The sequence below is a fragment of the Neofelis nebulosa genome, chromosome 3 (genome assembly GCF_028018385.1).
Source record: "Neofelis nebulosa isolate mNeoNeb1 chromosome 3, mNeoNeb1.pri, whole genome shotgun sequence".
Classification (NCBI taxonomy): Eukaryota; Metazoa; Chordata; class Mammalia; order Carnivora; family Felidae; genus Neofelis; species Neofelis nebulosa.
In genome coordinates, this window is record NC_080784.1 from 150,385,471 (window position 1) to 150,401,328 (window position 15,858).

The window sequence follows — 15,858 nt, forward strand, 5'->3', positions numbered from 1 at the left end:
GTACTTTCCTTGTCCCTTCATTCTGGTAATTAAATTTTCCTTTATACACTCCGGTAATCATTTTCTTGCATTCTCATTGCCATTTCCTTAGTTTAGTTTCTCATTCTCTTCTGGACTATTATAATAGCCTCTTAATCAGATTCTCTACTCTAATACTCTGTCTCTAATCCACCTTCCTCAGTAATGCTATAGTGATTCTACTAAGTTGGCTTTCAAATGTTTTTAAATTCACCCATGGTTAAAAGAATGTATTATATGTCATAACTTAGTACATAGACACACACACAGAATTGAAACAAGATTAAAAAATAGCAGCTTTACTTATTAAGCTTTTTAAAATGCACAATACTTTTTCCATCTTTGTTGAAATATATTTGACCTATAACATTGAGTAAGCTTAAGGTATACAATATGATGATTTGATATATGTATATATAGAGAAATGATTACTATGATAAGGTTAGTTAACACATCCATTACCTCACATAGTTACCTTTGGGAACATGCGTATGTATATGTGTGTGTAGTGAGAACATTGAAGGTCTACTCTTAGCAAATTTCAAGTATACCATACTAATACAGTATTAGTAACTATAGTCACAGTGCTGTATGTTAGGTCCCCGGAAGTTACTCATCTTATAAACCCTCCACTCCCCAGCCCCTGGCAACCACCAATATACTCTATGTTTCTGGGAATTTGGTTTCTTTACATATAAGCAAGATCATGAAGTATTTGTCTTGCTGATGAGCACTTTTCTTATGAGTGGTTTTGCTTACTCAATCTTTAGTTTTTATTTGTGTTGGCCAACAGGTAGTCCTGATTACTAGCCAGCTGTATAAGGCTGCGGATGTCCTGTTATTGAAATTCTAGCTATCAAGAGGCAGCAGGGATAAGGAAGATGTCAGCCATGGAAACTCCCACACTAAATAAGGTAGTGAGAGCTCTAGATTTGACAGATATGTGTTTAGATTTTTAGATCTTATTCCTTATTAGCTGTGGATGGGAAAGCCACACTTTTGAGTCTGAATTTTTTTATCTTTAGTGTGAATATAAAAATAATTATCCTGGAACTGGCAAATAAGTGAAATGAAATGTAGAAAAGCACTCATCATGGTATCTGACTTCATAAACGATGGTTTCATGAGCATCAGAGCTGAAGCTTTGAGTAAGTCAGGCCTCTTCCTGCTACATATCCTCAGGGATCCTTAGGTAATTATGTTCTCCAGCTAATCTAAAGATATAGGAAAACATATTATATAGTAATTGGAACCAGATAGGGGCTTAATATGTAGTTAAATCTGAATATAAGTGGTGGAATTTTGAAACCAAGTATTATCAGGAGGGCATAATTACTCTTTCTGGTTGGTGATCTAACTTCATCCTCCACACCAACCCAGCAAGCTCTAACAAGCTGTAATCCTGGCCTCTATTACTTTCATGTGTTAAATCTTAATTCAAATGATTAGAATATAATAAACAGAAAACACCTTTGCCTAAAAGAACAAAAATTATATATTTACATAATATATATAAATTTATATAAATTTTATTTTATAATTTATATAAAAAGTTTATATATTATATATATATAAAATATATACGTATTATATATATATATATAAATCCACTCTGCAAAGTCTTCAGCATGTGGTTGTCCTTCAAAGAGCAAGTGCAACCAGGATGTTCTGCCCATGAAAAGGTTGTGAGTGACCTTCAGAAGCTGGACAGGCTATCATAGGAAAGAGAGCATAAGTTTATTTTTTGGGTACTCAGATGGAAGAAGAAAATTAATATATAAGATATTAATATGAAAACATCCAAAATGTCCATTGATGGATGAATAGATTAAGATGTGAGATTCACGTGCAAAAACTCACACAATGAAATTCTACTTGGCTATAAATAGAAAAGAAACCTTGTATAAAATCTTGTCATTTACAACAGCATGGATGGACCTTGACGGTGTTATGCTAACACAAGTCAGGCAGAGAAAGACAAACACCATGTGATTTCACGTATATGTGGAATCTAAAAAGCAAATCAAGCGAACAAACAAAACAAAAGAAAGCCAAACTCACGGAAACAGAGAACAGATTGGTGGTTGCCAGAGAGAAGGAGGATTGGAGGGTGGGCGAAATGGGAGAAGGGGGTCAAGAGGTACAAACTTCTAGTCATAAAATAAATAAGAAATGGAAATGTAATATACAGCACTATAATCACTAATACTGTATGGTATATTTCATAACTTAATATGGTGATTAGTAGACTTATTGTTGTAATTATTTTACAGTGTATACAAATACTGAATCATTGGATTTACACCTGAAACTACTATGTCAATTATACTTCAAAAAAGATATTAAAAATAATCTATAAGGAAAAACTTTTTTAAAAGTTAAAGACCTATCTCTGCAGGTATTCAAGGAGATGTTGAATGACTATAAGCTGTGGTGTAGTAGAAGGGGATTTTATTTTATTTTATTTTATTTTAATATATGAAATTTACTGTCAAATTGGTTTCCATACAACACCCAGTGCTCATCCCAAAAGGTGCCCTCCTCAATACCCATCACCCACCCTCCCCTCCCTCCCACCCCCCATCAACCCTCAGTTTGTTCTCAGTTTTTAACAGTCTCTTATGCTTTGGCTCTCTCCCACTCTAACCTCTTTTTTTTTTTCCTTCCCCTCCCCCATGGGTTTCTGTTACGTTTCTCAGGATCCCCATAAGAGTGAAACCATATGGTATCTGTCTTTCTCTGTATGGCTTATTTCACTTAGCATCATACTCTCCAGTTCCATCCACGTTGTTACAAAAGGCCATATTTCATTTTTTCTCATTGCCACGTAGTATTCCATTGTGTATATAAACCACAATTTCTTTATCCATTCATCAGTTGATGGACATTTAGGCTCTTTCCATAATTTGGCTATTGTTGAGAGTGCTGCTATAAACATTGGGGTACAAGTGCCCCTATGCATCAGTACTCCTGTATCCCTTGGATAAATTCCTAGCAGTGCTATTGCTGGGTCATAGGGTAGGTCTATTTTTAATTTTCTGAGAAACCTCCACACTGCTTTCCAGAGTGGCTGCACCAATTTGCATTCCCACCAACAGTGCAAGAGGGTTCCCATTTCTCCACATCCTCTCCAGCATCTATAGTCTCCTGATTTCTTCATTTTGGCCACTCTGACTGGCGTGAGGTGATATCTGAGTGTGGTTTTGATTTGTATTTCCCTGATGAGCGACGTTAAACATCTCTTCATGTGCCTGTTGGCCATCCGGATGTCTTCTTTAGAGAAGTGTCTATTCATGTTTTCTGCCCATTTCTTCACTGGGTTATTTGTTTTTCGGGTGTGGAGTTTGGTGAGCTCTTTATAGATTTTGGATACTAGCCCTTTGTCCGATATGTCATTTGCAAATATCTTTTCCCATTCCGTTGGTTGCCTTTTAGTTTTGTTGGTTGTTTCCTTTGCTGTGCAGAAGCTTTTTATCTTCATAAGGTCCCAGTAATTCACTTTTGCTTTTAATTCCCTTGCCTTTGGGGATGTGCCGAAAAGAGATTGCTACGGCTGAGGTCAGAGAGGTCTTTTCCTGCTTTCTCCTCTAAGGTTTTGATGGTTTCCTGTCTCACATTCAGGTCCTTTATCCATTTTGAGTTTATTTTTGTGAATGGTGTGAGAAAGTGGTCTAGTTTCAACCTTCTGCATGTTGCTGTCCAGTTCTCCCAGCACCATTTGTTAAAGAGACTGTCTTTTTTCCATTGGATGTTCTTTCCTGCTTTGTCAAAGATTAGTTGGCCATACGTTTGTGGGTCTAGTTCTGGGGTTTCTATTCTATTCCATTGGTCTATGTGTCTGTTTTTGTGCCAATACCATGCTGTCTTGATGATGACAGCTTTGTAGTAGAGGCTAAAGTCTGGGATTGTGATGCCTCCTGCTTTGGTCTTCTTCTTCAAAATTACTTTGGCTATTCGGGGCCTTTTGTGGTTCCATATGAATTTTAGGATTGCTTGTTCTAGTTTCGAGAAGAATGCTGGTGCAATTTTGATTGGGATTGCATTGAATGTGTAGATAGCTTTGGGTAGTATTGACATTTTGACAATATTTATTCTTCCAATCCATGAGCAGGGAATGTCTTTCCATTTCTTTATATCTTCTTCAATTACCTTCATAAGCTTTCTATAGTTTTCAGCATACAGATCTTTTACATCTTTGGTTAGATTTATTCCTAGGTATTTTATGCTTCTTGGTGCAATTGTGAATGGGATCAGTCTTTCTGTTGCTTCATTGTTAGTGTATAAGAATGCAACTGATTTCTGTACATTGATTTTGTATCCTGCAACTTTGCTGAATTCATGTATCAGTTCTAGCAGACTTTTGGTGGAGTCTATCTGATTTTCCATGTATACTATCATGTCATCTGCAAAAAGCGAAAGCTTGACTTCATCTTTGCCAATTTTGATGCCTTTGATTTCCTTTTGTTGTCTGATTGCTGATGCTAGAACTTCCAGCACTATGTTAAACAACAGCAGTGAGAGTGGGCATCCCTGTCGTGTTCCTGATCTCAGGGAAAAAGCTCTCAGTTTTTCCCCGTTGAGGATGATGTTAGCTGTGGGCTTTTCATAAATGGCTTTATGATCTTTAAGTATGTTCCTTCTATCCTGACTTTCTCAAGGGTTTTTATTAAGAAAGGGTGCTGGATTTTGTCAAAGGCCTTTCTGCATCGATTGACAGGATCATATGGTTCTTTTTTTGTTGTTAATGTGATGTATCACGTTGATCGATTTGCGAATGTTGAACCAGCCCTGCATCCCAGGAATGAATCCCACTTGATCATGGTGAATAATTCTTTTTATATGCTGTTGAATTCGATTTGCTAGTATCTTATTGAGAATTGTTGCATCCATATTCATCAGGGATATTGGCCTGTAGTTCTCTTTTTTTACTGGGTCTCTGTCTGGTTTAGGAATCAAAGTAATACTGGCTTCATAGAATGAGTCTGGAAGTTTTCCTTCCCTTTCTATTTCTTGGAATAGCTTGAGAAGGATAGGTATTATCTCTGCTTTAAACGTCTGGTAGAACTCCCCTGGGAAGCCATCTGGTCCTGGACTCTTATTTGTTGGGAGATTTTTGATAACCGATTCAATTTCTTTGCTGGTTATGGGTCTGTTCAAGCTTTCTATTTCCTCCTGATTGAGTTTTGGAAGAATGTGGGTGTTTAGGAATTTGTCCATTTCTTCCAGGTTGTCCAATTTGTTGGCATATAATTTTTCATAGTATTCCCTGATAATTGTTTGTATCTCTGAGGGATTGGTTGTAATCATTCCATTTTCATTCATGATTTTATCTATTTGGGTCATCTCCCTTTTCTTTTTGAGAAGCCTGGCTAGAGGTTTGTCAATTTTGTTTATTTTTTCAAAAAACCAATTCTTGGTTTCGTTGATCTGCTCTACAGTTTTTTTAGATTCTATATTGTTTATTTCTGCTCTGATCTTTATTATTTCTCTTCTTCTACTGGGTTTAGGCTGCCTTTGCTGTTCTGCTTCTATTTCCTTTAGGTGTGCTGTTAGATTTTGTATTTGGGATTTTTCTTGTTTCTTGAGATAGGCCTGGATTGCAATGTATTTTCCTCTCAGGACTGCCTTCGCTGCGTCCCAAAGTGTTTAGATTGTTGTATTTTCATTTTCGTTTGTTTCCATATATTTTTTAATTTCTTCTCTAATTGCCTGGTTGACCCACTCATTCGTTAGTAGGGTGTTCTTTAACCTCCATGCTTTTGGAGGTTTTCCAGACTTTTTCCTGAGGTTGATTTCAAGCTTCATAGCATTGTGGTCTGAAAGTATGCATGGTATAATTTCAATTCTTGTAAACTTATGAAGGGCTGTTTTGTGACCCAGTATATGATCTATCTTGGAGAATGTTCCATGTGCACTCGAGAAGAAAGTCTATTCTGTTGCTTTGGGATGCAGAGTTCTAAATATATCTGTCAAGTCCATCTGATCCAATGTATCATTCAGGGCCCTTGTTTCTTTATTGACCGTGTGTCTAGATGATCTATCCATTTCTGTAAGTGGGGTGTTAAAGTCCCCTGCAATGACCACATTCTTATCAATAAGGTTGCTTATGTTTATGAGTAATTGTTTTATATATTTGGGGGCTCCAGTATTCGGTGCATAGACATTTATAATTGTTAGCTCTTCCTGATGGATAGACCCTGTAATTATTATATAATGCCCTTCTTCATCTTTTGTTACAGCCTTTAATTTAAAGTCTAGTTTGTCTGATATAAGTATGGCTACTCCAGCTTTCTTTTGGCTTCCAGTAGCATGATAAATAGTTCTCCATCCCCTCACTCTCAATCTGAAGGTGTCCTCAGATCTATAATGAGTCTCTTGTAGACAGCAAATAGATGGGTCTTGTTTTTTTATCCATTCTGATACCCTATGTCTTTTGGTTGGCGCATTTAATCCATTTACATTCAGTGTTATTATAGAAAGATACGGGTTTAGAGTCATTGTGATGTCTGTATGTTTTATGCTTGTAGTGATATCTCTGGTACTTTGTCTCACAGGATCCCCCTTAGGATGTCTTGTAGGGCTGGTTTAGTGGTGACAAATTCCTTCAGTTTTTGTTTGTTTGGGAAGACCTTTATCTCTCTTTCTATTCTAAATGACAGACTTGCTGGATAAAGGATTCCCGGCTGCATATTTTTTCTGTTTAGCACACTGAAGATATCGTGCCAATCCTTTCTGGCCTGCCAAGTTTCAAAAGAGAGATAAGTCACGAGTCTTATAGGTCTCCCTTTATATGTGAGGGCACGTTTATCCCTTGCTGCTTTCAGAATTTTCTCTTTATCCTTGTATTTTGCCAGTTTCACTGTGATATGTCGTGCAGAAGATCGATTCAAGTTACGTCTGAAGGGAGTTCTCTGTGCCTCTTGGATTTCAATGCCTTTTTCCTTCCCCAGTTCAGGGAAGTTCTCAGCTATAATTTCTTCAAGTACCCCTTCAGCATCTTTCCCTCTCTCTTCCTCCTCTGGGATACCAATTATGTGTATATTATTTCTTTTTAGTGTATCACTTAGTTCTCTAATTTTTCCCTCATACTCCTGGATTTTTTTTTATCTCTCTTTCTCTCAGCTTCCTCTTTTTCCATAACTTTATCTTCTAGTTCACCTATTCTCTCCTCTGCCTCTTCAATCTGAGCCGTCGTCGTTTCCATTTTGTTTTGCATTTCGTTTAAAGCGCTTTTCAGCTCCTCGTGACTGTTCCTTAGTCCCTTGATCTCTGTGGCAAGAGCTTCTCTGCTGTTCTGTATACTGTTTTCAAGCCCAGCGATTAATTTTATGACTACTATTCTAGATTCACTTTCTGTTATATTATTTAAATCCTTTTTGATCAGTTCATTAGCTGTTGTTATTTCCTGGAGATTCTTCTGAGGGGAATTCTTCCGTTTGATCATTTTGGATAGTCCCTGGAGTGGTGAGGACCTGCAGGGCACTTCCCCTGTGCTGTGGTGTATAACTGGAGTTGGTGGGCGGGGCTGCAGTCAGTCCTGATGTCTGCCCCCAGCCCACCACTGGGGCCACAGTCGGACTGGCGTGTGCCTTCTCTTCCCCTCTCCTAGGGGCGGGATTCACTGTGGGGTGGCGTGGCCCGTCTGGTCTACTTGCACACTGCCAGGCTTGTGGTGCTGGAGATCTGGCGTATTAGCTGGGGTGGGTAGGCAAGGTGCATGGGGGCAGGAGGGGCAGGCTTAGCTTGCTTCTCCTTAGGTGATCCACTTCAGGTGATCCACAGGTGATCCACTGCCCTGTGGCAGTGGGAGGGAGTCAGATCCACTGCCGGAGGTTTGGCTCCGCAGAAGCACAGAGTTGGGTGTTTGCGCGGAGGAGCGAGCATGTTCCCTGGCAGGAACTGGTTCTCTTTGGGATTTTGGCTGGGGGATGGGTGGGGGAGATGGCGCTGGCGAGAGCCTTTGTTCCCCGCCAAGCTGAGCTCTGCCGTCCGGGGGCTCAGCAGCTCTCCCTCCCTTTGTCCTCCAGCCTTCCCGCTTTCTGAGCAGAGCTGTTAACTTCTGACCTCCCAGACGCTAAGTCGCGCTTGCTGTCGGATCACAGTCCGTCCGGCCCCTCCGCTTTTGCCAGCCAGACTCGGGGGCTCTGCTTGGCCGGGGAGCCGCCCCTCCGCCCCGCCTCCCTCCCGCCAGTCCGTGGAGCGCGCACCGCCTCGCCGCCCTTCCTACCCTCTTCCGTGGGCCCCTCGTCTGCGCTTGGCTCCGGAGACTCCGTTCTGCTAATCCTCTGGCGGTTTTCTGGGTTATTTATGCAGGTGTAGGTGGAATCTAAGTGATCAGCAGGACGCGCGGTGAGCCCAGCGTCCTCCTACACCACCATCTTCCCTCCCAAACCTAAGCATTATTTTTAAGTGCACAGAAAATATTCACCAAGACAGACTATAGTCTGAGGCACAGACTAGTAACAATAAATTTCAGAGGAGTAAAATGATATAAAATGTTCTGGCAGAATGGGACAGCTGTCAGATATGTCTGATGTTCAGTTCTGAGAAGCAGTGGGCCAGGGACTGCTTCCACCTAAGATGACTAAGGAACTTCCAGAGGTGGGTGTCCAAGTCAAACTTAAGGCAGCCCCACTGAGCAACCAAGACTGTCAGCTGTACCCAACCAAGTCTCAGAAGCAGCAAGGACCTCTGGTGGTTTCCAGCCAGAACTGAGCAGGCATTCTTAGCTGAGACACTAAGAGATGGTTAAAGCAGTATTGGGACATCCAGGTAGCTGATTTCCAAGAGAAAAACTGGGTTGGAACTGATGCAATCATGGTCAGGAATGAAGAAATAAAGAATGGGGTGTTTGGAGGTCACTTAATTATTTGGAATGTGTTAAGAGAAATAGTTTTCCTTAAAAATTTCACATGATAAACACATTGCAGAAAATTTTGAAAAAGTAAAAGCACAGTACTTTGATGTTCTTACCTTGGCACTTTGTCTGTGTTACTTTGCCATCATTATTATGCGTGATTTGGGGGTAGTTTTATTCACAGTTAATTTATGTTGAGTTTCAAATTAATATTATATGAACATACTTCATTATACATGGCTGCTAAATACCGTGTTAATGAATGTTTTGTAGTTCCCTTTTGTGAGAAGACTTCTTTTTTTGTTGTTTTGTTTTTTTTTCTGGTAGTTTGGTAAAGCTTCAGTAAATTGCTGTGTATAACAGATAGGATATTTTTCTTATATATGCATGTATGCAATAAATTAAATCAAGGAATATAAACTTAATTTTATAAATTCCCTGTTGCTTTGAGAAAATGGAATGCTCATTACAATACACTTTTACCTACACTGGTTGTTTTAATTATGTATCATTTGTGCCTACTGAGTTATAAATACACATCATATTCATTATCAAATAAGATGTGAAATACTTTCCCATGCTTATTTACTAATTATTCCTTTTTTGTTTTGTCTTTTTCTCCCTTTTTTGTTTTCAACAATGGATTTGAATCAGCTGACAATATAATAAAAAATATTACCCATGAAAAAGAATATATTTTCTGATTTCAATGTGCTTAATTTAAAGTTAATAATAATAACATATGTTGAAATACTCAACCATTTAGATATATATCAATTCATTTCTCAATAATGCATGAGTTAAAAAAGAAAGCAATGATTAGAATTTTATATCTTTAAAATGTTTATATAAGAATAGTGTGGAGGTTCCTCAAAAGATTAAAAATAGACCTACCCTATGACCCAGCAATAGCACTGCTAGGAATTTATCCAAGGGATACAGGAGTACTGATGCATAGGGGCACTTGTACCCCAATGTTTATAGCAGCACTCTCAACAATAGCCAATATGGAAAGAGCCTAAATGTCCATCAACTGATGAATGGATATTCATATAAACAATGGAATACTATGTAGCAATGAGAAAGAATGAAATATGGCCATTTGTAGCAATGTGGATGGAACTGGAGAGTGTTAGGTTAAGTGAAATAAGTCATACAGAGAAAGACAGACACCATATGTTTTCACTCTTATGTGGATCCTGAGAAACTTTTTTTTTTTTTTTTCAAAATTCTGAGAAACTTAACAGAAGTCTATGAGGGAGGGGAAGAAAAAAAAAGAGGTTAGAGAGGGAGAGAGCCAAAGCATAAGAGACTCTTAAAAACTGAGAACAAACTGAGGGTTGATGGGGGGTGGGAGGGAGGGGAGGGTGGGTGATGGGTATTGAGGAGGGCACCTGTTGGGATGAGCACTGGGCGTTGAATGGAAACCAATTTGACAGTAAATTTCATATTAAAGTAAAATAAAATAAAATGTTTATATAAGAATAAAAGAAGTATTTAGTATCAGTGATCTAAGCTAGAGGTTGGCAAATTCTAGCCTGAGAGTCAAATGTAGACCATGCTTATTTTTGTAAATAAGGTTTAATTGGAACACAACTATACCCATTCATTGACATAACGTCTAAAACCAATGTAAGAAGAAACAAAAATTGAGACAACCTATATTTAATAAAGTATAATTAAAATATTCCCCCCAAGAAAGCTCTGGGCCCAAGTGACTTTACTGGTGAGTGCTATCAAACATTTAAAGAAGAAATAATATTAGTAGCACACAGACTCAGGAAGATCAGAGCATTTCTCAACTCATGTTATAAAACCAGAAAAACCCCAATATAAAAACTGCCAAGTATAGTATAAAAAAAGAAAATCGCCGACTAATAGCATTCATGAACACAGATGTTAAAATCATTCATATAATATTAATGGATCAAACCCAGTGATGAGTGGAAAAAGCCCTCGTAAAGGCCTGAGAAAAAAGGGAAAACATTTTAGATTTCTTTCTAAAGCAGCATGGCTGTATATAAACTTTGTTTAAACCAAAAGCCTGATTTATGTCCCACCAAGCATACATTGCACACCTGTTTTGTAAATAAGCAGCCTAAAGGAAAACCATCTAGTCTTTAAGATATTGATCCATGTTCCTGCTCCTTGCATTTCTTGAAGTTAAATACTTATTATTCTTACCTATATGTTAATCTATAATCTTTTGAACTTCTACAAGATGGAAGAAAGTATATAGCCCTGTAAAAACTGTTCATTCTCTGAGCACTTTCTTCCCTATGAACAGCATGTTTCCTAGGTACCTGTCCTAACTTAGGCTCAGATAAAGCTCTCTTACTTTAGGATTCTAAAGGTTTATGCATTTTGTGTTGATATCAGCAATATTTTAAAAAGATAATGCATTACAACAAATTGGCATTTATTTTTTTAAGCGTGGAAGTTGATTCAACATTAAAAAATGAAACAATGTAATTCACTACATAACCAAATCAAAGGGAAAATTCATATTATTATTTCAGTGAACACAGAGAAGTCATGTGACAGAAGTCAGCTAAAGATTCATTAAAAAAAAAAATTCTCACCAATCTAGAAATAAACGGGATTTTCACAATCTGATAAAGGTAATTTGTGGGAAGTGCACAGATGACATCATACTTAGTTGTGAAATAATAAATGCTTTCTTCCTAAAAAAGGGACAGTGGAAACATGCCCATTTTTATTCCTTCTAATCACCATTACAGTGGATACCCTAGTCAGTTTAACAGGGTAAGAAAATGAATTACAAACATATAAATTGAATAGAAACAAGTGAAATTATTTTTATTTCCAGAAAATATTATTTTTTAGGTAGAAATGATATGGAATCCTCAAGTACCTATGGAAACTAATAAATATATTTAGTGAGATCTTATCATACAAGTACAATGTATAAAAATCAACTGTATTTGTATATACTAAAAATGGAAAGTGAAATTTAAAAACATAAAATACTTAGAAATAAATTTAACAAATTTGGAAGACCTCTACATTGAAAGCCACAATATACTTAAGAGATAAACTTAAAAAGGGGTCCTGGGTGGTTCAGTCAGCTAAGCATCTGACTCTTGATTTCTGCTCCGGTCATGATCTCACGGTTCATGAGTTCAAGCCCTGCATTGGGCTCTGTGCTGACAGTGCAGAGTCCATTTGGGATTCTTTCTCTCTCCCTCCCTTTCTTCCCCTCTCATGTTCTCTCTCTCTCTCTCAAAATAAATAAATAAACTTAAAAAAAGATACAAACTAAAAAAGACCTAAGTAAATATATATCATGTTCATGAATTGAAACACTCAATATTGTTAAGATATCAAGTCTTTACTAATTGATCTAGAAGTTAAGTACCATCCCATTAAAACTTGAGGAGAGTAGAAATTGGCAAACTGATTCTAAAATTTATACAGAAATGCAAAAGATATAAAGTTATAGTAACCAAGACCATGTGGTATTGATGCAAAAGCAGAAAAACACTTAAATGGAATAGATTATAATCCAAAGACAGATGCAGATAAAGTCAATTGATTTTCAATAAAGATTCCAAGGCAACTCAGTTAGAAAATGATAGTCTTTTAAACAAATGATGCTAGTGTAACATAAACTAGGTATCTGTGTGGAAAAAATTTTTCTTGCCCTATCTTCAGACTGTACATAAAAATTAATAGCTATAGAACTAAATAATGTAAAAGCTAAATCATTAAAAAAATCTTTAAGAAAACATAGGAACATATATTCATTACTTTGGAGTAGGTGAAGATTTTTTTAATAGGACACAAGAGGTACTAATCTTCCAAAAAATGACAAATCGAACTACATCAAAATAAAAAAAAATGTATTTTTAAGAAACTCCATTAAGAAATGAAAAGAACAAGATACACAATGGGAAAAGTATTCAAAATACATTCATTTGACCCATAATTTATTAAAAACTCTTACAATTCAATCATAAATGACAGAAGATTTGATTATAGTTTTTGGAAATGAAGATACATAAATGCCCAGTTAGCATAGAAAAACTGTATTAGTCATCAGGCAAACACAAATTAAAACCATGAGATGCTGCTTTATGCTTGTTAGAATAGGTAATGTTAAAAAGACAATTTTGAACTATTTCATATATTTGACTAGCTATACGCTAAACTATTTAATAGATTAGGCTGAGATACAGGTGTAGGAGTCAGTGGTTATTTATAAATGTTTTCTAAAGTCAAAAAAATAATCACAACAATGTCCATGCAGCAATTTTTGAGAAAGAGAAGGGGATGGAGGTCAAACTTTTGAAGGTTAACCTTTGAAGGGAGAGCAACTCATGAAATTGATTAAAACACACACACACACACACACACACGCACATGCACACACACACAAATGATGATTGTAAATGTTGGCCAGAGGTAGAGGAACTGGAATTCTGATACATTGCTGATCAGAGTATAAAATGGTACAGCCACATTGGAAACTACTTATCAGTTACTTACCACATACACTTACCCTATGATTTTGCTTTCCTTCTTGGTATTTACCAAAGAGAAAGAAAATGTGTGTTCATGATAGAATTTGTGTAAGAACATTCATAGCAGCTTTATTTGTAATAGTCAGTAATTGGAAACAACCCAATGTTCTTCAGTAGGAGAATGAATAAAGAACCTGCTACATTCATACAATGTAATACGCAGCTGAAGCAATAACATGGATGAATGACAAAAGCATTATATTGAGTAAAGGTTTCAGATACAAAAGAATATCTAGTATATGATTCAATGTATATACAGTTCCAGAATAGGCAAATATAGATAGATAGATAGATAGATAGAAAGAAAACAAATTTTAAAGTAGTAGCCTAGCATGAGAGTGAGAGACTAGATTGACTGGAAAAGAGCAGGAAGGACTTTCTAGGGGTGATAGAAATGTTCCGTGTCTTGATAGGGGTGGTGGCTACAAGGTACATACATTTATGTATGTACATATAAATATATGTGTCTGTCTGGGAATAAAACTCATCAAACCCACATACTTAAAATCTATGCATTTAAAAGTGATACTAGACTATGATGATAGATTGGATATGGGTTATGGGTATAACGTTGAAAGTGAGGTCATGTATGAATTCTCTATTTCAGTCTTGAACTAATGCTGCTGTAGTACGTTTAGATAGGAAGCAACTAATGGAAAAAGGAGAAAGTTGGTAGGGAAAGTTTTGATGAACATTGGAAACCATTCCCTATGAATTCATGGTATGATATGTGTTAAAAAAAAAAAAGACCTCAAGACTGTAAAAATGTTTCTCTTAATTGAATAGAAGTGTGATGTCCCCTCCCCCCCGCCCCAAATATTTAAAGCAAGCAAGAAAACAAACAAACAGACAAGACCATTGTGAATTATAAAATCTAAGCAGAACTGATTTTGGACAAATTATTCTGTGTAGAATTTTTCTGTTCAAATCAGTACAAAATGAATTGGTTGAGCTGTTTCTCTGCTTCACTTTTTTTTTTCACTGGCCTGGGATGGGGAGATTGGGATAGTAGGGTTTAAACAAACAAACAAACAAGCAAGCTTAGTTTTTTGCTTGTATTCTGGTGATATTTCCATTAACTATAACTTCTTCTTTGATAACAAAAAGGTATAGTTTAAAGCTCTTTTATGCAGTACTTTGAAAATGTAGAATATTTTATTGATAGCAAGTCTATTATTCAGATTTTCAAACATAGTTGTTGCTCATGAATACCTTAATATGACTTAACATCTTCCTGAAACAGATTGGATACTGAACAGTCACAGATTAGGGAATTTATTTTTTAAGCTAAGTCACTAAATTGGATCTGTTAAAGCTATCCAGAGTAATAAGGTGCGTTAATATTTCCTAGAATAAATAAATAATTTCAGCATGCTTAGCTTAATGTTAATGTCTTTATAAAAACATTCTCAGAGTAACTTAATGTTTAACATTGTATGATTTTATTTATGCAATACTTATCCATTGTATGCTTCCATCTGTTAATATTGTATTTATGTAATCCTCATATTTTTCACAATATTTATTACTGCAATCCCTGATTTGCAAATTCTTGACTTGATTTTTGTTTGATGCTTAGAGTTTTGCCATTTTCCCTGAATTCTGCTTCTCCTCACCGTGCCCTTGAACACAGTAGCTATGTTGTGCTTATCTCTCCTCTTTAGTCTCTGACCATCTCCTTTCTCCTCCTCCTTAATGAGAAGTTGAATGTGTGCTATGTTCCATAATGTTTTCTAAATAAACAGCATGAATTACCTCATGTAATTTTTCATGAACTCTTGGAATTTGGGGACACAATGTTCCTAAGTGCTGAATACTGCTTTTATCAGACATCTGGATGTGTGAATCTCTAGGTCATGTCCAACATCAAGAGGTCAGTCAGTTACCTAGAATTACATTCATTCAATTCACTAATTTAGGGGAAAAGGATGAAATATAAGAGGAAAGCAGAGTAGGTGATTATTGGGTTGCTCTTCCATAGGTAAGTAGCAGTTTCCAGAGTCATAATGATATTAAATTCTGGAAAAGGTATGATTCTGGGATTTTTTATCAGGTTTAAAGCCTAGGATACGAATCAAATTTGTTTGAAACCACCTAACACATAATAATCATTCATTCAGTCACTCATTTATACATTCAGATTTCTTTCTGTGTGCATATACTCACACACATCAACACACACCTACATACAAATATGTAAAGCATATTAAGTGTCAGTTCTCCTGTTTTCTCAGAATTTCAGCTGAAGCTCCAAAGCTGAGAAAATAAGTAAGAAGTCCTCCCATAATCACAGGTGAAAGGGGGAAAATTAACATTTTCTGAGTACAGTAAAACCTTGGATTGTGAGTAACTTGTTCTTCAAGTATTCTGCGAGACTAGAAAACATTTCTAATAACTTTTGACTTGATAAATGAGCGATGTCTTGCAATACTTACTAGT

The 15,858-nt window shown here is 36.6% G+C and overlaps 1 long non-coding RNA gene across 6 annotated transcripts in view; it reads left to right on the top strand.

Annotated features, from left to right (window-relative positions):
* Positions 1–926, top strand: part of LOC131507499 (uncharacterized) — a 132,145-nt gene extending 131,219 nt beyond the window's left edge. For all 6 annotated transcript variants that reach the window (XR_009259528.1, XR_009259529.1, XR_009259526.1 and 3 more), the window contains one exon: positions 812–926. This is a non-coding gene — a long non-coding RNA (uncharacterized LOC131507499). The remainder of the gene's footprint in view (positions 1–811) is intronic.
* Positions 927–15,858: the final 14,932 nt, after the last annotated feature.